Source organism: Capsicum annuum, chromosome 11, assembly GCF_002878395.1.
Source record: "Capsicum annuum cultivar UCD-10X-F1 chromosome 11, UCD10Xv1.1, whole genome shotgun sequence".
NCBI lineage: Eukaryota > Viridiplantae > Streptophyta > Magnoliopsida > Solanales > Solanaceae > Capsicum > Capsicum annuum.
In genome coordinates, this window is record NC_061121.1 from 54827233 (window position 1) to 54848853 (window position 21621).

Sequence of the window (21621 nt, forward strand, 5' to 3'; positions counted from 1 at the left end):
GAGAAAGAAGAAGATAAAGAAACATGAGAGAAAAAAAAAAAGAAATGAAAGAAAAAAAAGAAGAAAAAGAAAAAAAAAAAAAAAAAAAAAAAGAAATGAAAGAAGATAAAGTTGAAGAAGAATCACAGATAAAGAAGAAAACGGTAAAGAAGAAGAAGAAGCAGATAAAGAAGCAGTAGATAAAAAAGAAGAAGCTGAGAAAGAAGCAGCAGATGAAGAAGAAGAGGAAGAAGGTAAGAAATAATAAAGAGTTAAGAGAAATAAAGAAGAATTAATGAAAACATATGAAGAAGAACAGGATGAAGAACAACCTAAGAAAAAGATTACGAACAAAAGATAGAAAAAAAATAGACAAAGAAGAGGCAAAACGAGAAAAGAAGAAAGAGAAACAAGAAGAAGAAAATATCCATAATGTTGTGATGGATATCATTGGTTTCATCAGGGATAATATTTGTGTTGATGAGAAAAAAGACATTTGAATGATGATGTGGTGAAAGTTTAAGACAATTTTAATTTATTTGGGCAACAAAAGAGTTGAATGATCATTAGATGATATCACAAAGGGTAGGAGATGCACTTTTGATTCTTCTGACTACTTTATTTGATAATAACATACTTTTTTAGTTCAAATTTTTGACCAAAAACTTCTCAACAGAAAGAAAAACATGAAAAAATATTAGAAGGGAGAATGCAGTGTCTAGTTGTAAGAAATAAATAAAGACAAAGGATGATGATTATGAACGCAAATACACTTGAATCAAAGGGAAAACAAGAAGAAAAAAAATATCATAGAAGTAAAAGAAACATATTTCTTGTAATGTTTGATCCCAAACATTACTTAAATAGAATTGTAGAATTTATTTTCATCAAAGATAATATTCTAGTTGATTCGGAAGTATTAAATATTATGGTATCAAATTTATTTCCATCTAAGATAATATTCTAGTTGATTCGGAAGTATTAAATATTATGATATCAAAATTCTAATTGATTTAGAAGTATTATATATTATGGTATCTGATTATTTATGATAGTGTTATTTTTTATTACTAATCAAATTATTTAAAAATTGCATATGGTATTAAATTATTTATGCCAAGATTTTGTGTCTTACTATATAACTCACGTAACAACGACAACAACAAATTCAGTAAATTCCCACATCATGGGGCCTGGGGAGGGTAGAGTGTACGCAGTCCATACCACTACCTCTACAGAAGTAGAGAGGTTGTTTCCGATAGACCCTTGGACTATATAACTCACGTAATTCATAAAAATTTCCTAACAATAATAATACAATATAATGCGTAAATAATAAAGATTCTCAAATCTACGTCATATAGTTTAAACTAGTGGGATATGCCCGTGCTGAACACAGACCCGATAGTGAGAAAGCTGAAAATAATGAAGATTATTAGGTAGATTTGTAATGATATTGTTGTTGTTAAAAGGGGAAAAAAATATAAGAAGTTGCTTCGTCCGAAGTTTTCATCAAAGTGCCACAATTAATTTTGCCAATCAACCAAATATGTTATATCAAATAATTTCGAAAGCCAATCATGTTAATTATTGTGATTTACAAATTTTTTTGGTATTTTTTTGAAATATATAATAAATTAAAAAAATAACACACAAATTAAAATGGATGAAAAAATTGAAGTCAAGTGAAAGGACCAATGAAGTTGTGCCAAAACAGACAGACTGACCTTTAAATTTTTTTAGTTGTTAGCTATTGTGATTTAGAGTATTTTTAACGTATTTTTTTTGAAATATGAAATATTAAATATTTTTTTTTAGATATTTTATGCTGTTATTGTAATTTATAATACTTTTTAGGTAATTTTTAAATAATTTATATTACTCATTTGTTCAAAATTTTGTGTCATTGATAGTCAAATATACTTTTTAAATAATTTAATTTTTTTTAATTATGATAATTTATAATATTTTTTTTTCTATTTTAATTTAAGTGACACAATGCGTAGATGGTCATAACAATTAATGAAGGGTGATATCATAAAATCATGATTGAAGCAACAAAACAAACATGTCTTAATTGACTTATATATAATAACTAATTAGAAGTGATGCAACAAAATTACTATTAAAAATATTTATGAAAAAAATTAAGTGGGCCTCATACAAGACGCCAAGTTAATTTAGCATTAAATATTATTAATTTTTAATACTTAGATGACTTTATAATAATTTTTTAATATTAGTTTTTTGATACTTAGATAAATTATAATAATTAATTAGGGGTGATATAGTAAAATTACGGTTGAAGCAGCTGAAGCAGACATGTCATAAATGACTATTTTACTTTTTTATTAAATATCATTAATTTTTTAATACATAAATGATATATAATAATTAATTAGGGGTGATATAGTAAAATCACGAAGTAAACAATTGAATGGTCGGCAAGGAGGACGACAAGAAGCTGCTGAAACTATGGCTTATTAATAAGGAAGAATTTATTACTTGAAGTTTGGTTAATTTAAAATTTTTGAATACTAGAAAAATAGTATATATATATATATATATATATATATATATACTAGTTTAACCGCACACGCCTCTTGCACGTGTGCAGAGATTTTTAATAAAGTACGAAAAGTTTAAATTACTTCTCAAAGATCATTCAAACTTTAATATACTTATGTTGACATAACATATATTTTATTGTAAGCACATATATATATTACCAGCAGAAGTTTCAAGTGGTTAATGAATCATTATTTTTGCGTTTGTCATACAATACCTTTTTTCCTTACTGCTATAAGCTAAGAGAGACGCATCGATTTAAATCATATTTGTTGTACGATTATTTTTTATTTTACTTTTTCTATATTTAAAATCTTTTCTTATTTTTAAAGTTAAATCGTCAGAAAATCTTTGATTACTTACAATTTTTAAAAATTTGATATTTCTTACATTTTTCTTATTCTAACACTTTCATATTTATTTCTAGATTTTTCAAATCTTCTTAAAATCAATTTTAATTGATTTAGAATTCTTAAACTAATTAAAATGATATTAATTGTCATTAATTCTGATGACTTCTAATAAAATTTTTTTACTATAAATATTTAATTAATTTTCAACTTTTAAATATTAGAAAAATTATAAAAAGACAGATTTTCTCTAAAATAATGACTTTTACTGAAGGACAAAAAGTTAAAATAATATTTTTAAGACCATTCACACTTTTAATATATCATAGATACATATACACACAAACATACACACACTCACGATGACTCGTGCATATGCGGAGGTCATCACAGTTTTTGTTATCTATACTTTAGAATATTCAAGATGGTTAAATAATTAACTATATATACTGCATATCATGTAAAATCATTTGAGGACCAGAATTTGTACAAGCTACCCACAAAAAATTATACAATGTGCAATTATATATTTCAGCTTTATTTTCATGGTATATTCTTCAGCTTGTTAAAGAAATCTATTTCACGGAGAATGTTGATGTAGCAGCGAAAACAAATGACAAAAATTTTACAACACAAATTCTTCTCCTGGTTCCGATTTATGCTTTCATTCTGCAAGAAAACATATTATATGATAACATATATAGAAATATATTCAGTTAGTTTATCATCTTTTATCAACATGAAGGAATGACAATGATATGTGAAATTCTAAACCAACTCTTCTTTTTTCTTAATTCTTATATCTACCGAAACCCTCCACCAGTTTCTTAATTCTTATATCTACCGAAACCCTACACCAACATCGCTTTATTCAGAACGTGTGTTAGATCGACAGAACAGTAGATATATGAAGGACAAAAAGAGCAATAATTTCTTAATTGCACCTTCTATAAAGTCCATTTTTATAAGTTGGCTGATTCATTAGTACTGAAGCGGTCAATAACAACACCTCCTACATTTTTCTTCATATGGCAGAAGGGAGGAACGAATTATATGAAAAGGTTTTAAGATGTGGAGATACACAGATAAAATCGTTGTACACGTAGTCATGTCAACTCAACAACAATAATAATAAAATAGTCAGTAAAATTCAAGTGAAGTCATGTCAACTCATAAAACATTAATAATCATCTGCATTTGACAACATTAGGGAATACTATTTAGTGAACTCCGAGAGGTAGGACCTCCAAAGATGGACGCTCTAAAATCATAGGTACTCACAATATTCATTTCATACATGAAACAAATTTCTCTTAAATGTTAAAAATCTATAAAGGAAACAAATTTCGCTTCAACATTAGAAATCTCTCAAACATTGTTAAAATTCACACACGGACACCTTTTCAATTAGTTTTTATCTTATTAAATTGATTATTCACACCCCATATTTTGCTTTTTGCTAGTGCAAAAATTACCATAAGACGTAATTTGAATTGAGTGGAGACTCTACTTTCTATTATACCAATTGTTTTACTGGATATTATACCTGGTGAATTCACTTCAATAATTTGTTAGCTATAAGCTCGTCATGATTATTGAATCATGTATAGCCTATCCAAGAATGTTACACTCATACAGTCTAACTTCAAACAATAAGACCTTACTTGGCGCCATCAAATAATATTTTTTTGATCAACTACACATCTCATGCCTGGTTCATGAAGCTATCATTGCTTTGTGATAAACATGTCCATTCCCTTGTCACCTAACCTATGTGACAACTTTGAACTCCAAGAGTCTTATACTCCTACACATTATCAGAAGTCATCACGAGGCAAACTTTTGATTTTGCTTAACTGACTTGTTTAGCTAGCTCATAAATTTAGGATCTTGTAGGTTAATATACTCAAAATCGAAATTTAAACAAATAAAATTCATATGAAAATGATATTAATGAAAGAACTGTAAAAAATTTTGAATACGTTCTCAATGGCAGAAGAACTACAACCAATTTGACGCTTTTGCTACAATCAAGGTGTTGCACAAAAAATTGCAGCTTTTGTATTTTAAAATTACCCATTCATACAACGAGTTTTTTGCCTTTGGATTTGTAATAATAACTTGTCACAAATATAATTATATGTTGATCTAAAGAGCCATCACTATGTAAAGTCCATAAGAATCTCATCGTTTTTAGTCTATCAGTAAAAATATTACCTTTTTATTAGCGTAAAGCACTACACAAATATTAGCAATAGAATTTATTAATATCTTTTTTGGCACAGTGTCATCGCTCTACCAATGACACACCAAACCTACAAACTCAGTCATTTTTATCAGAAACATGGCTAGCTCATTCAACAATCATGTTATGCTGAAATGGAAATCATGTTAGAGATCAGACCTTTTTTTTTCAAGACAGTTGAAGAAAATGAGGGATTTGCCTTATCTAAAAGGAGTTCACTAGCACATTCCAGATAAATAACTTATAGATTAACAATTCTGAAATTATACCACAAAAAAAATAATTAAACTACATAAGAAAATACATCAGCAACCCCTTCTCATCAATGAATTCTTGAAGGGGTGTGGTTCACTCGATAAATGCCTAGCTCTCTATCTATCTTTAAGATGTTTAAATTTTTCAAAACTCCATGTACATGTAGAAGAGAAATTCTATCCGCACTCGAACCATGACATAATTTTTATTTATTTAAATAACAATTAAGATGAAGCAAATCAGAAACTGAGAGTTTTTTATGGTAAACAAATCAAGTTTGTAAGTTTTCTTATTATGGGTAGTTCCTAGAAAGCATTGAGCTAATAACATATGCAATACTTGAATACTCGATGTAAATACTATATAGTTAGTTCTTATCATTCATACACTATGAGTGTAATAATAGCATCCCATTTTCCTTTTTTCAATTTCTACTACATATAAAAAGCGTGTACTTGGTACATAACTATTTCAAAAATATGTTTGCAAAATGAGAGACACTACTATATATTGCACATTAACAAATGTTTCCGACCTTAGGCCATGATGGACTTCATTAGTACTTTACACAACATCTAATGATATTATTCTTTTGCTTGTCACACTCCAAAAAATTGCTTATTTTGGGGGTGTTTATATTTACAGATTGTGGAGGTCGGCAATCCCCACAAAATGAAATCACGGTGGTTTACAAAACCCCCGCAATTATTAGCGTCGCAATCACTTTACGACGATTTTCTATTTACCGCCGCAATAGTTTAGTGGCAGTTACAATGCGGCGGTTTTAACTCCCGCAATATGTAAATTAAATCAACTGTTGCCTAACATTTTAAAAAATATAACGGCGATTGAAACTTCCACTATAATTTCAACAATTTTTTTTAAAAATATAACGGCGGTTGAAACCTCCACTATTATTTTAACAATTTTTTTGTTAGCAGGGCTCAGGACCCCCACAATTCATTTGATAATTTTATTAAAAAAATAATTTAAATTTGAATATTCTTTAATAGTTTTCATATAATATTATTCATTGTCGGATCAAAAAAATATATCTTAAAAACAACAAAAATCAAAATATATTAGATCATAAAAATTGCGTACTACAAAGTATTGCCATTAGTTTTAAACATCTAAATTAAACACAAAATATTGTTCCAACGATTTGATAACATTGTCATAATTACAAATACGATTACATAAAAAACATCAATGAATATCACTAGAATAACTACCACCAGATGATCTTCCATTCACATCCGAAAGAGGTCCACTAGATGCATCATTGACTACAAAATATAAAAAAAATAGTAAGGTCTTTGGATGCTAAATATTTTATAACAATATTTTAACTTAATTATTTTAAAATGACAAAGGTAGTCAAGCAAATTATTTACCATAGGAGAACTGAAAAATCAAGCAAACTGTTCGGGTATCGTGCCTTTTTTCACTATCATATATGCCTTGAAAGCATTCATTATTAAATTGTGAGAATTCATCATTTTTTTGTGGTTCTCTTGGCTTTGCTTATGAGCATTTAACATTTGAATGTAGTTTTCTTGGTAATTGGATGGACATGAACTGTTACTACTTGAAGAACTCATACCACCAAAATGAGGACGTGTTTATTGAAATGATCTGCTAGGAACGACTCCTAGTCCCAAGCACCTCACTCTTCTAGTATGCTCTTTTCCTAGCACCTTACCAACAACATCATCTGGAGAAACTTCAAACTCGTCCATTGCGCTTTGACTTACTGCAAGTTCAATTTTATCCTAAATATAGTACAACACAGAAACCATAGTATAACTTTGATTAACAATGAATAATAAATAGAAGTTAAAAGGAAAAATAGAAGTTAGTTCTTTGATTAGCAACACACTGTTACCTTGTCTATTGACTCTCCGAGTTTGGTGCTAGGATCTCCGGGAAGCCCATCTAGAAGATTAAAAGTTAAAACAGAATACATGCTAGACCAGGAGAAGTCCTCCACTGGTGATAAAGAAAATGTTAATGATATCAGATCTAATGTGCATCTGTGCACTGATGCTAGGGACCATGGTCGATGCAAATGTATGCTTTTACCAAAGGAAAAGGTAATGATATCAGATTTAAACTATCTAATCCCAATTGCATTTTTCTTCAGTATGTAAATGGTTTTATTTCCCTTTCAAACTTGGAGTATTTATATTGTTTTAAGCAAAAAGGATACCTATTGTAGATTGAACAGACAACTTCGAAGACGGGAGGATTGAGTCTACCATTTAGTTCACCATTATTGCTCAAACTATTACAAACCCTGCTAGATCTTCTAGTAAGGTATCTTCTCAATGTTCCCTTATTCACCAGTGAGAATTCATCCCCAATAGCTCAGTTATTCCATAGGGATGATATTTCATTTTCACCCCTTCTATTCCTTGTTGGTTGAGTATTATCAAAAAAAAGAAATTAGATATGAAACTGGATTCAGGCAAGATACATGCATGATAAATTGTTTGTTTCGTGGTGCTAGTTAACTGTTTGGTATTTATTCGTAGGATGTAAATAAACTTCTAACTAATTCGAACATAAGCCTAACATCATATGTACAACAACCACTGCTATGCCTCAGCCCCTAAAGGACGTACATTGATTAAACATCGAACAACCGACTGACTGCATCTAAATAGTAAGCTAACCCAGAGATGAGGGCTCTTGTATTTCAACTTTCATGTTTTAACATATAGATGATAATACTTTGATTTCAGGCTATCAACCAAGACACCAAATAGTAATAGAATCAAAGAACAAAAAACTACAATTGCATTTCCACGACTACTAGTACGGGCAACAATACAATGCATTATGAACCTATTAGTATGGACACACTCCTACCTACTATAAACTTTTATCATAATTTATGTCCTCTGCAACTTAAAAATAGGTAGTTTAACAATCCTAATTTGAAACCACCATACACAGATATACTAGTAAAGAAACTAATGGCAATTATCAAGGACCAAAAAATGAACCCACCCCTCTAACTATCTCTACTTAATAACAATTACAGTAAACAACAATTGCTATAATTTAAAAGTAAACATGAAAGCAACTAAATTGCATTCATTCAATATATTAATAAGAATGGACCTAGACCATTGCTCTACTTCAAAAATTCTAACATAGAGTGAGTATCCTAAGACTTGGAAATGACAAAAATATAATATAGCAGGAGATAGGTAGTAGGATGTAGTTGAATTACACCATGTTGTTTAATACTGACTATTCATTTATGCTTCAGAAACTTGAACATCCCTCACTTCAGTTTTAAGAAAGAGTTCACCATATGAAGCAACCACAAACATGAAAACATTAAGAACAAAAAAACTGAGGTCACTTTTCAGGAAAATCCAAATGGAATTCAGATAATTACATATCGCAATCCAACTATAAAGTAAACTAGGTAGGAGACTAGTCTACTTAAATCACTAGAAGACTTTAGATTGACATCATTCCATGGTTTCCTTGACATGTACATTGAATAATAATAGGCCAATGCATGCACCGCCTCAGAAAACAATATATAGTATGAATCTAACTTATATACATCGACGACTTATGTGTTATCACTACTAGATCAAATGACCTACAATAGGCAACTATATATAACAACCTTAATTTTTATCCACCATACACTCATATACTGGTAAAAAACCTAGCAGTGATTATCAAAGATCATATGAAATCAGTTCACTCAAAAAAATTCCATCAAATACTAACAGACCAACGAATTAAGGAGTTGAACTTATATACAGAGACAACCAATGTGTTTAAAGCTTTAATACAACACAATATTTTAAAGCTTCCTATGTTCATCGAGTTCATTGAATTTTCTTCTAGGTAAATGAAATAGTTCAACTTATATAGTTATGCAGTGAAGTGACACGTCTATTCTTGACTATATCTACAAAAACATATATGTTAGATATATACCTATTGAGGAACCTAAATCCCTTCATCCCCACCCAAGTTGACAACTAAGAGATAATTAAATCCATCCCCACCCCAAACATACATTTTCACCACAGCCCTTGGCGACAGAGAACAATTACAGCTTTCCAACACTTTCCATACAATCTATATGGATCATCTATCTATGTATATAACAAAAGGTGCAGGATAAGATAAAAGGGGTCCCTTTAGTAAAACCAAATTACACAAGATAGCTAGAAATGATCACAATCCACCCATATTTAATCACAATTTTAAAATTCACTAGCGGTTGAACTACGAACAATTCACTTTGCCATACACCATAAGTTTGTAACTAAAATAGGAAAAACCAAGAGAAACGATAAAAATTGCTCAACAAAGGTACTTACACAAATCTCTTTTCCTACTTTATTAACATATGATCTATCTTTTTTCTTATGTGATACGGGTACGATCATGATCGGAGTGCAATGTGTCAAGATTTGAGCTGGGGTGGTGGTGGTGGTTGCCCATCCAAGGAACAAGCTTTGAAGTGTAGAGAACAAGTCCCACAAGCTCCAAAACTGTACACTGTTCATCCTCCCTTTACAATGGTTTTTTAGTCATTTGTAATAAGTTAACCTAGGTATAAATAGAACCTCATTAGGTCATTTTTGGGGGATTTTTGGAGAATATATTTTTTAGCCTCTTTGAGAGTATTTAGCATGGTGGAATCCTTGGACAAGGTGAAATCCTTATGTTGATCATTTGCTTAGAATTGGAGATTGCTTAGGAATTCCAGTTCCCTTGAGGTCATGTAAGAGATAGGTTTAGGTTGTATGTGATATTAAAGGTCCAAAAGTGGAAGAAGCTTTTGGGTTGTTAATATTATACCATCCCTTTATGTATCTATCGATCTTTATTTTTTTGTAATCGTTTGTCTATATCTAGTGTAATCCATTTGTGTTCTTATCTTGTAACCGTGTGCTGTTGTTATTGCATCTTGTTCATCAAGTGTTGTTGCTATTTTAGTGTGTTTTACTCTTGATATCACTTTCCTTCTTGTTCTTCTTGCGAATTCAAGAAAGGTCATCAAAAGGGTCCATAGTTCTTGAACTAGTGGACTGATTTTGTTGTTTGTGTTGTTGTGTTATTGGGGAGTTTGGTATCATTTAGTATTAGAGCAAGGCTGGTTGTGTTCCTACACTACCAATCTTGGGTTCTCTTGGACGAAAATTCAAAAAAAAAAGATGAAAACTAAAAAAAAATTCCTGAAAAGAGCAAATCTGTCCATTTTTTGTTCTTTGCCGAAAATTGTGTTGTTGTTATCTTGGCCAACATTTGTTTGTTGTGTGTATATAACTTTTAGTCTTTTGTTTGTATAGAGTGTTTCTAGTATTGGTTTCTTTATCATCAACACTAAAAAGTGTCCAAATCTATGATTGAACTTGAGCTTGTTGAAGTTGTTGATGTGAACAAGGTATAGCCGAGGTGGATATTATTGTTACCTAAACCTTGGCCGATTTGATGGTTTTGTTGTAGTGGAGTTGGAAACTAAAATTGTTGTTGTTCTTGGAGTTGTTGTTGTTTTCTTAAGGTTCTTCACCTTTTCATCATCTTTTTAATCCTTAAAGTGCAAACTAGATCTAAAAAGGTGAAGGACAAGCTTGTAGTAGTTGTTAGTGATAGACTTGTACCTATCACTTCAAAGACTTTTCATCTACTTTCATTGATTTAAGGACCTTGTTTCAAGGAGAAATTTCAAAGAAGTCAAGTTTTGCTTTTGAAATTTGAACAAAAAGGCTCCAAGACCACTTTTCCCTCCACTAACCAAATCCACCAATTCCAAATTGTATATTGATCAAGACTTGAAATTGGGAAATAAATTTTTGATAAAACTCAAGGCCAATAGTGGACTGCCACATCACTAAAATGCTGTTCACGCAATATTTTTGAGTTCAAATTTTAGATTTCTTAGTTTCATTTTATTGTTTCCTAGTTTTGTTTGTTTGCTCGACACTAATTGACAACCTAGTAATACCCTATTAGATTGTAAGTTAGTTTTGCGTATGCTCTTCCTGTTAACGTTGTTTGTTGTGTGCTTTTCTCATTTTTGAGACGTAGTATCTTTTTTGGTTCAAGTTCGTACATTACTTATTTGAGTCATTTCAAACAAAAATCTACTCCGACGTTGAGCCACAAGTGGGACCAAGTAACCTCATTGAAGTATAAGCGAGTTATCAACACTTGTAAGGCTAATAGAGTGAAAAATCTAAAGTATGAAAGTGAGGGATTATGGACTATTTTGAGACGCATTGTGGACTATTTTGTGATGAATTGTGGACTGATTTTCGATAATCTTTAATGTGTTTGTTGTTTGTTGTTTTCTTAGTATCTCTTGATGGGTACAATGGCGAATGAAGCTGAAATGCCTAGTTGGGTTAAATCTATCATAGCAAGGCTAGATGCCATAGATAGGCGGATAATGGACAGAATGGAAGAAAGATTAGATGGGACAAAAGGCTCTCTGTGCAAGAAGTTGGATAACTTGATGGATCATCCAAGCCTTCCTAATCAAATTACCATGAGTGGCCATGCTCCACATGGGCTACAAGGTGATCAAACTAACCTTTGCACTCTAGTGAATTAGGATAATAACTAACTAAGTGTGAATGATAATTTGTCTTTAAGTGAGCCGAATGTGCCTTCATTTTGTGATGATAATATATAACTTGAGATTGTGGATACACTAGTTGATTCACCTAGTGTTGAAGCCATTGTGGAAAGTAGTAGTACATTGTCTTATGGAAGTCATGAAGACTAACTTGTGTGTGAAAATGATGATGTTGAACATGTTGGCCGAATAACTAAGGATGACCCTCTAGTTGTTTTTGTTATTGACCATAATAATATAGAGGGGACATTTGATCATTATTGTAGTAGTATTGGGGTAAGGAAGTGTATTCCCAACCCGTGCCCATGGACGCTCTACCCATTTGATTTTGGTGATCATTTGAAGTTTGGTGATGAGGATGTCTTTTGAAATGACTTGAATATGCATAGAATGTATGGCTTTGCTCTCTCGGCTTTCAAGTCTAATTGTTATTCCAAGAAGTGTCTATGTTTTCCACTTGATAAGCGACGCTTGTTCCCTGTTTCTTGTCACACTTGTATGGATAAACTAGTTGATTCTCTCTTGCTTGGGTATTCAGGTAAGAAGGATGTTTGGGTATATGTAAAGTTTGAGCCACCTTGGCAAGATGCTATGATTGATTACACTAGTCCTAACCCTTATACCTTGAGGAAATTTTGTTTGCTTGTCCTTCCTATTGCTTTGCAAGGTTTGGATTTGAGGATGAATCCTTTCTAAGGAGGAGAGGATGATACGGGTACGATCATGATCGAGGTCCAATACATCAAGAATCGAGCTCTGGGGGGGGCTTCCCATCCAAGGAATAAGCTTTGAAGTGTAGAGAACAAGTCCCACAAGCTCCAAAACTGTTCATTGTTCATCCGTGTTCATTGTTCATCCGCCCTTTGCAAGGGTTTTTTAGTCATTTGCAATAAGTTAACCTAGGTATAAATAGAACCTCATTAGGTCATTTTTGGGGGATTTTTGGAGAACATATCTTGTAGCCTCTTTGAGAGTCTTTAGCAAGGTGGAATCCTTAGACAAAGTAGAATCCTTGTGTTGATCATTTGCTTAGAAACAGAGATTGCTTGGGAATTCCGGTTCCCTTGAGGTCACATAAGAGATACGTTTAGGTTGTGCGTGATATTAAAGGTCCAAAAGTGGAATAAGCTTTTGGGTTGTTAATATTATACCATCCCTTATCTATCTATCTTTACTTTCTTGTAATCGTTTGTCTATATCTAGTGTAATCCATTTGTGTTCTTGTCTTGTAATCGTGTGTTGTTGTTATTGCATCTTGTTCATCAAGTGTTGTTGTTGTTTTAGTGTCTTTTACTCTTGATATCACTTTCCTTCTTGTTCTTCTTGCAAATTCAAGAGAGGTCATCAAAAGGGTCCATACTTCTTAAACTAGTGGACTAATTTTGGTGTTTGTGTTGTTGTGTTCTTGGGGAGTTTGGTATCATTATGAGTAGCAAGATAAAGTTTTGTTCGTCCAGGCTTATGTCCAGTCTCAACCATCTACAAACAATATTAACTTAACAAATTAAGGATAGTTTTATGTTTAATAAACTAAAGTAAAATATAGTGAACAAATATATTTCACTGTTTCAGCTCTTCTTCTCGCGTTAGATTTGGAGCCACCAATGTGTGGAATAGTTTATTTCTTCCAATTTTCAGCATTTTTCTTGCACATTTTCTAGAAAAGAAATACTTGAATTCAATATACAAATAATAAGTTTGGCTTCAAATAAAGGATTTAAGAAGATACCTACATTTTCTTATCCTAACAATAATCAACATAAGAAGTCCATTTATCCGGTGAAATTCCATTTGGAACATTAGCCATAAGTTCACATCAGCTCTGAAGTGGGTTAAAGGTTTTATCCCACAACTTTAGCCTTCTTGCACCCCACTTCTTTGAAATAGAATCATAGACATAGCGTCGTGCAATTGACTCAATTATTTCAAAAGAAAATCTGGACTTTGGAAATGAAATATTTGTTAGATTATCTATAGCCATGTCAATATAAAGTATGTATACATATAACACCCCGAGTCTAGTACCTCAGATGCTACATGGTGCTTATAATCCTGAATGACCACAAGCTAACCCTTAACTGATACCTGTAACTGAGAACTGCATAATATACTATAAAATGCAGAAAATTGGCGGACAATTGCCATAAGGTTCAATAATTAAATAAAACTGAAGAAAGTTTAACAATATCAAAACTAAAACAACTATTTGATAATACTCTAGTCTGAAATCCTCTAAACTATCTGAATAAGGAGTTGGTAGGACAATCCAACAATTAACTCCATCTACTAAAAATACTGAATCTAATGCAATAAATAAAATAAGGAACATCCTCGAATGATGAGAACTCATTGCTAAGTCTAATGTTGTTGGATGAATCTGAATTGCTATGGGTGCTCGATATCTCGTGCTTCTGAACCTATGGTATAAAAAACCATAGAGCAAGAGAAAAGTATGTGTCAGTATGTGAGAATGTACTGGTACACTAGATAAGGTAAGGCTAAATGCAGGGGTTCATATGCATGGACATTACTGACTAAATAACATGAGTATACTAAATGAGGATACACGTATGAATGCAAAAGCTATAACTGAAATTCTCATAACACTTAATACTGAATTCAAATAAATGGATTTCGAATAACCGAGTCTATTGATACTATTACTGATTGACTAAAACTGAGATCAAACCCTATCTAGCAGGTTGTCTCTGGATCTGCTAATAATGAGAATTATTGACTAAATCTGAGATCAACCTTATCTAGCAGGAGGTCTCTGAATCTATTAGTAATGATACTTGATGGCCTGTATCTAACAGCCTTGACTTCTATAATAGGTATTAATACTTGATGGCCAGTATCTAATAGCCTTGACTTCTATAATACTTAACTGAGTTCTATCTTAAAGACTAATACTGAAACTGAAATTATGGAAAGTAACCATCTAACCGACATGCCCCTTCTATCTAATTTAAGGTCTAACCTATAACCCCAGTTAGAAGGGTGTCAGTACCATGCCATGGGTAAAGACAACTTTGCGTGACCCTCATCTATCAGGTACATTAGCGAGAATAGTGGATCCCTTATCTAACAGGTTAGCCACCTCATCAACCCTAGTCTAACAGGTTCGATGTCTCAACTTATGGTGGCTACATTGTTTTGGATCTTAAGGATTGCTTCTAAGAATCACACCCTCTACTACTAGGTGAGTTTCCATCCTTGGGCTCACTCGGTGCTGAATCCTACTCCCAATTGAATAGACACTGAACTAATTCTTAGACTATACTTGACTAAGCTGAATTTGTTACTGATCGTACTGATTAAATGAGTTGAACTGATTTCACTGAGTTTCGTTGACTAACAAAGTACTACTGACTTTTGAATTGATTACTGAATTGGACTTGGATGTTACTAAGATTACTGAACTTTCCTAAGTCATGAAGATGATTGAGTTCTACTGAATTCTGTAACTAACAGAGAATACTACTGCTTGTGACATGACTAAGAATACTATAACTAACACTGGCTCTACGTAGCAGATAAATTGTCGGGTATAAATATCCCAGGACTCAATGGCATAAAAGTAAAGCATATCATAATCTTGAATAACATAACACTGTTTACTTTTTCATAATTCACTCTCTAAGACATGTCAACAAACACTTGTAATACATCAATTTATACATGAGTGGGGAATACATGTTGGTATGTTATAATGGTATTATTTTATTCTCATAGACAATTTATCAAATACTTGTAAGGCATCTACTTATACATGCTACTATGTTACAATGACCCTATTTCTTTTACATAGGCATTTCATCAAACACATGGGGAGCATGAACTATTTCACATAACAATGGCCAACATATATCATCATGAATACCATACTCAATTTAAATTCTAGGATCTTAGCATACAATTCATACAATTCATCATATAACCATTTCAAATCTATGGAAACTTAAAATTAAACATGATTTGAGACTCAATTAACATCATAAACATGAATTGAATCTATTTTAAGCATGAAAATCATAAATCATAATCTTTGTATTTTTGAAAATAGATTCTTGGACTTCATGAGTGAAAGAGACCCATGAATCAACATCTAACATACCTCAAAACTTGAATCTTGAAAGATAACTAATGTTTTGTGAACGTTTATGGATTGGGAAACATAGATCTTGATGTTTTCTTTATGGCTCTTGAACTTGAAGAACTTGAATTTCTTAGTTTCCTGAAGAAGGGTTTGGATCTTGTTCTTGGGGAATGATCTTGAAAGAAACCCAAATTTGATGTTATGGGTGAATGAGGAGTTATATGCTTTGATTTTACATGATTAGATGTTAAATAGAGTGGAAAAGACCCGAAAATCCTTTTAAAAATGGCTTAAAATCGCTAAACGGAGATCCACGGCGGTTTGGGCAATGAACCATTGCACTGGGGATGGACCATCCTCTCAAACCATCACTTTTTGGATAGAAAATAGGTTTACTACCTCAGTTGTGATGATTTGGGTGATGATCCATCAAAGGCACGATAGTCCATCGCAGGTGCGACGGTCCATCGGCTTTCCTATCGTACTTTGATAGTTCGGATAGCTTGTTGTAAAATGGCCATAACTTTTTACTCCGATATCAGATTTTGGCAAAATTGGTATCGCTGGAAAGATAGTCAATTACATATCTATTTGTGGGCATGAACTCAAAAAATTCTTTGTATAATGGGATATATGCTCGTTTTAAGTTGACTATGGCAATGTCCTTCTCAAGAATTCAATCGGTAAGGGATGTTTTGATTCGTCTAATAGATAGGACATATTTAAGGCCTTAATATACATCAAGCTTGATCATAAAAATAAAAAATCACTAAGATTTATTTCTCATGATCTTGAAGCATAATTCTATTATCGATTGGGATTCTCGGGGTATTATAATATCTCTCTCTTGGAAACATTTGTCCTTGAATGGGACTGACTAGGCTAGGAATACTGATTGACTGAAAATATTTAAGGGACATGAACATCTGAAAAATGACTATATCATTAGAACTTCTGATATATTGAAATCTTCTACTGAATCTGCATGTCTGATACATAGATACGTGACTGAGTTGTTCCCATGAATGCATGACTGAAATTATTAATAAGTGAAGTATCTTATACGAAACATGCATATCTAAATGCACGAATATCTGAATGAACTGACTCCTGAATGCATGACTAAATATGCAATGATAAATGATACTAGCTTTGTAAGGAACATCTGAACATGCAACTGAACGGGTCTAAGGACATGAAATCATTAGGGAAATATGTGGTTTATCTCCATTGGGAAACTATTTCCCTCTAAGAAGGCTTAATTCACTGAGACACTTGAGAAGAACTGTCGTGATGCACAAGGCACCTATGAACTGGATCATGACTGAACATTTGGGATCTGAAACTAATGCATGACTTATGAACTGAGCTGATCTTGCAACTAATGGGACTCTCTATCTTAGAATAGTTACATTTTGATATTTCTAATAGTATGGATAGATGGAAAGATTTAAAAACAAAGTATATGAATCTGACTGTATGACTGCTAAACTAAATCGTTGGCTTTGCTAACTAACTCATACTGAAAACCTAAGATCCAATGGGAGAAAAGGATCTAACAATGCATATCATGAAGATGAAGGACTTAAAACGTACTAGAATCTATGTTAGGGAAACTTTCCTGATCTTGACGAGTTTGAAGTATATAGAATCTATTCTGACGCTGACCACTAGTGGTACTAGAGATGGCACCCCACTAATTCGGGTGTTTGGACTAGGCTGAAGGGTGATCGTGCTAACTTCGTGGACCAGGTTTTGGGTAGTCTCAGACTCTGTGACCTGGCTCACCATATCCAACACACACATCACTACCGACTTTACATACACCCTTATGATTCTTGGCAAAGTGAATAGGTAAGACCCCTACTCTTATTACAATGGGCCTTGGAGCCTGAGGCACTAGCTGAAGATGGAGCTGGGACTGAAAACTTTTGACTGTTCTGAGAATGGTTACCACCCTGCGACCCTGGCTAAGAATAACTACATCTATCTGTTCTAACTTTCTTATTCACTCTCTCTCTTTCCTTAGATTTCTCTTTCTTAATCTACTGAGCGTGCATCATCAACCTAGAAAAATCCATGTCCCTGTTGAGCATAGCAGTCCTATACTCCTTAACTACCAACCCTGACACACCGATCATAAACTTACTCATGCTTGACCTAGGGTCAGCCATCTGCTCAGGGACATACTTAGATAACTGATTGAACTTGAGGCAATACTCTTTCACTGTCATGGAGCCTTGCCTCAGGTTCATGAACTCTTCTACCTTAGCTTCCCTAATCTCAAGTGGGAAAAACTTATCTCAGAATGCATCCTAAAATATCTGCCAAGTAATGGGAGCTGCATCCTCCCCTCTACTCTTCTTCCACATTACTAACCAATCATGAGCCACATCCTTCAACCTATAGAATGCTAATTCTATACTCTCCTCTCCAGACACATGCATAATTTAGGTGATCTTCTTCACCTCATCAAGATACAACTGTGGGTCCTCACCTACTACTGACCCAAAGAATTTTGGCAGGTTTATTGTCATAAAATCTCTAACTCTGGCTGCAGCTAAATTCCCATCTTGATGAGGTGGTACTGTAGCCTGACGGTTATCCTAGACATTAGTTGTCACAGCATGGTCTAGCACCTGAAAAGTTGCTCGAAACTCTATATGTGACACATTCTCATTCATAGGATCTATGAGCTGAGGTGGCTGGTTATTGTTTTTACGGGCATTATCTCTGTGAGAAGGCATATTCTATAAATAAAAGAAAGAATGGATTAGACAGAGAGTTTAACTTGAGCTCATGCTCGCTCGCATGACATGAATACCGAAAGAAGGGGAAATATTCCTAAAACATCTCAATGCCTCCTGTACATAAATGTGGCGTACAACACATCTATACACAAGACTCTACTAGATGCAGCTTTCAGACTTCCTAGGATACTATTGAACCTTAGGCTCTGATACAAGGTTTGAAATGCCACGATTCTAGTACACTAGACTATACAAAGTGCTCATAATCCCGAAGGATGACAAGATAACCCTTAACTAATACCTCTAACTGAGCACTGCATAATATACTATAAAATGCAAAAAACTGGCAAAAACTTTCCATAAGGTTCAATACTTAAATAAAACTGAAGAAAGTTTAACAATATCAAAACTAAAACAATTGTCTGATAATACTCTAATCTGAAAGCCTTGAAAACTCTCTGAATAAGGAGTTGGTGGGAAAATCCCTTAACTAACTCCATCTACTAAAAAATACTAAATCTAATGCAATAAATAAAATAAGGAACATCCTAAAATAATGAGGACTCACTGCTAAGTCTACTGCTATAGGATGAATCTGAACTACTATGGGTTCTTGATAGCCCATGCTTCTGAACCTATGGTATAAAACACCATAGCGCAAGAGAAAAGTATGCATCAGTACATGAGAATGTACTGGTATGCTTGCTGAGGTAAGGTTAAATGCAGGGGTTCATATGCATGATCACTAATAACGGAATAACATGAGTATACTAAATGAAGATACATGTATGAATGCATAAACTAGAACTAAAATCGTAATAACACTGAATACTGAATTCTAATAATTGGATTTCGAATAACTGAGTCTATTGATACTATTACTGATTAACTGAAGCTGAGATCAAACCCTATCTAGCAGGTTGTTTCTGGATCTGCCAATAATAAGAATGATTGACTAAAGGTGAGATCAACCCTATCTAGCAGGAGGTCTCTGAATATATTAGTAATAATACTTGATGTACTGTATCTAAAACCCTTGAATTCTATAATAGGTATTAATACATGATAGCCTGTATCTAACAGCCTTGACTTCTATAATACTGAACTGAGTTCTACCTTGAAGACTGAGACTGAAACTAAAATTATGGGAAGTAGTCATCTAAATGACATGCCCCTTTTAGCTAATTTGGGGTCCAACCTGTAACCCCAGTTGGAAGGGTGTCAGTACCGTGCCATGAGTAAAGACATCTTTGCATGACCCTCATCTATCAGGTAATCTAACAAGAACGGTGGAGCACTCATCTAACAGGTTAGCCATCTCATCAACCCTAATCTAACAGGTTTGGGCGATGAACCGTCACACAGGGGATGGACTGTCCCTTCAACCTATCATTTTTTGGCCAGAAAATAGGCTTACTGCATCAGTTACGATGGTTTGGGCGACGGTCCGTTGGCCTTCCCATCTCCCTTTGGCAGTTGAGATACCTTGCTGTAAAACTGCCGTAATGTTTTACTCTGATATTAGATTTTAGCTAAATTGATATCGTTGGAAATCTAATTCAATTATATATCTATTGGGGGATCATGAGATCAAAAATTCTTTGTTGAATGGGAGATATGCTTATTTAAAGTTGACTATGGCAATGTCCTTCTCAAGAATTTAATTGGTAAGGGATGCTTTTATTTATCTAATAGATAGAACATATTAATGGCCTTAATATACATAAAACTTGATCGTAAAACTACCAAATCACTAAGATTTATTTCTCTTGAGCTTGAACCATGGTTCAATTATCGGTTGGGATTCTCGAGGTATTACATAAATATATAGAGATTATATCTTTATAATTTGACCAAAGCAGCGGTTAAAGTATGACTCAGATAAATCATTCCATTTGGCAAAGCCAATTGGAAAAATAAAACTATCAGTTGCTAAAATCCCACAAAAACCTGCAAGAAGGCCTTGTGCTTCTCCAATTGGTGAAACGTCATCAAATTCAATGACGATACATTCTTCAGAGGATAAATTTAGCTTTAGCATGTCGCTAACCTTCAATTGTCTTATTTTCACAGCCCCATATGAATCTTTAAAAAAAAATACATTTATGCTATAGATCATATTTAGTGGATGAAAAAGAAAATGTAAATAACAAACATAACATCTTTATACTCAAATTAAAGAAATTTGAAGCATGAAATTAAAGACTCTTACCGAGTTAAAAAGAAATCAGATGCAAGCAAATTAGATGAAGTGTACCATCTTACCTATTATATCTACCATCCAATATCTGCTTAACTTAGGACCAATATACTTTTTGGGTGGTGCTTGTGCTATAGGCTGAAATGAAGGAGCCTGTTGTGATGGTGTTTGTTGTACTGCTTGTTGAACTGAAGGAGTTGGTTGTGATTGTGTTTGTTCTATTTTTTGTTGAACTAGATGACTTGGCTTGATGGTGTTTGTTGTGTTGCGGGTTGAAGTGGATCAGTTGGCTATAATGGCACCTTCTATGTTGCGGTCTGAAATAATGAAGTTAGCTGTAATGGCACTTAATATCCTATAGGTTTAACTAATGAAGAAGCCCGTGATGGTGCTTGCTGTGCTACGGGCTGAAATGATGGTGCCTGATGTGTTGAAGACTGAATTGATAAACTCAATTCTGATGGTTTCTAATGCATTGCAGGCTAAACTGATAGAGCAATTTGTGATCATACCTACTGTGCTATGGGCTAAATTGAGGAAGATTGACGTA

At 33.1% G+C, this 21621-nt stretch overlaps 1 non-coding gene across 1 annotated transcript; it reads right to left on the reverse strand.

Moving 5' to 3' along the window:
* Positions 1 to 8597: 8597 nt before the first annotated feature.
* LOC124889181 lies at positions 8598 to 8732 on the reverse strand. Its single transcript, XR_007047793.1, has one exon. It is a non-coding gene; the product is annotated as a small nucleolar RNA snoR137 (small nucleolar RNA).
* Positions 8733 to 21621: the final 12889 nt, after the last annotated feature.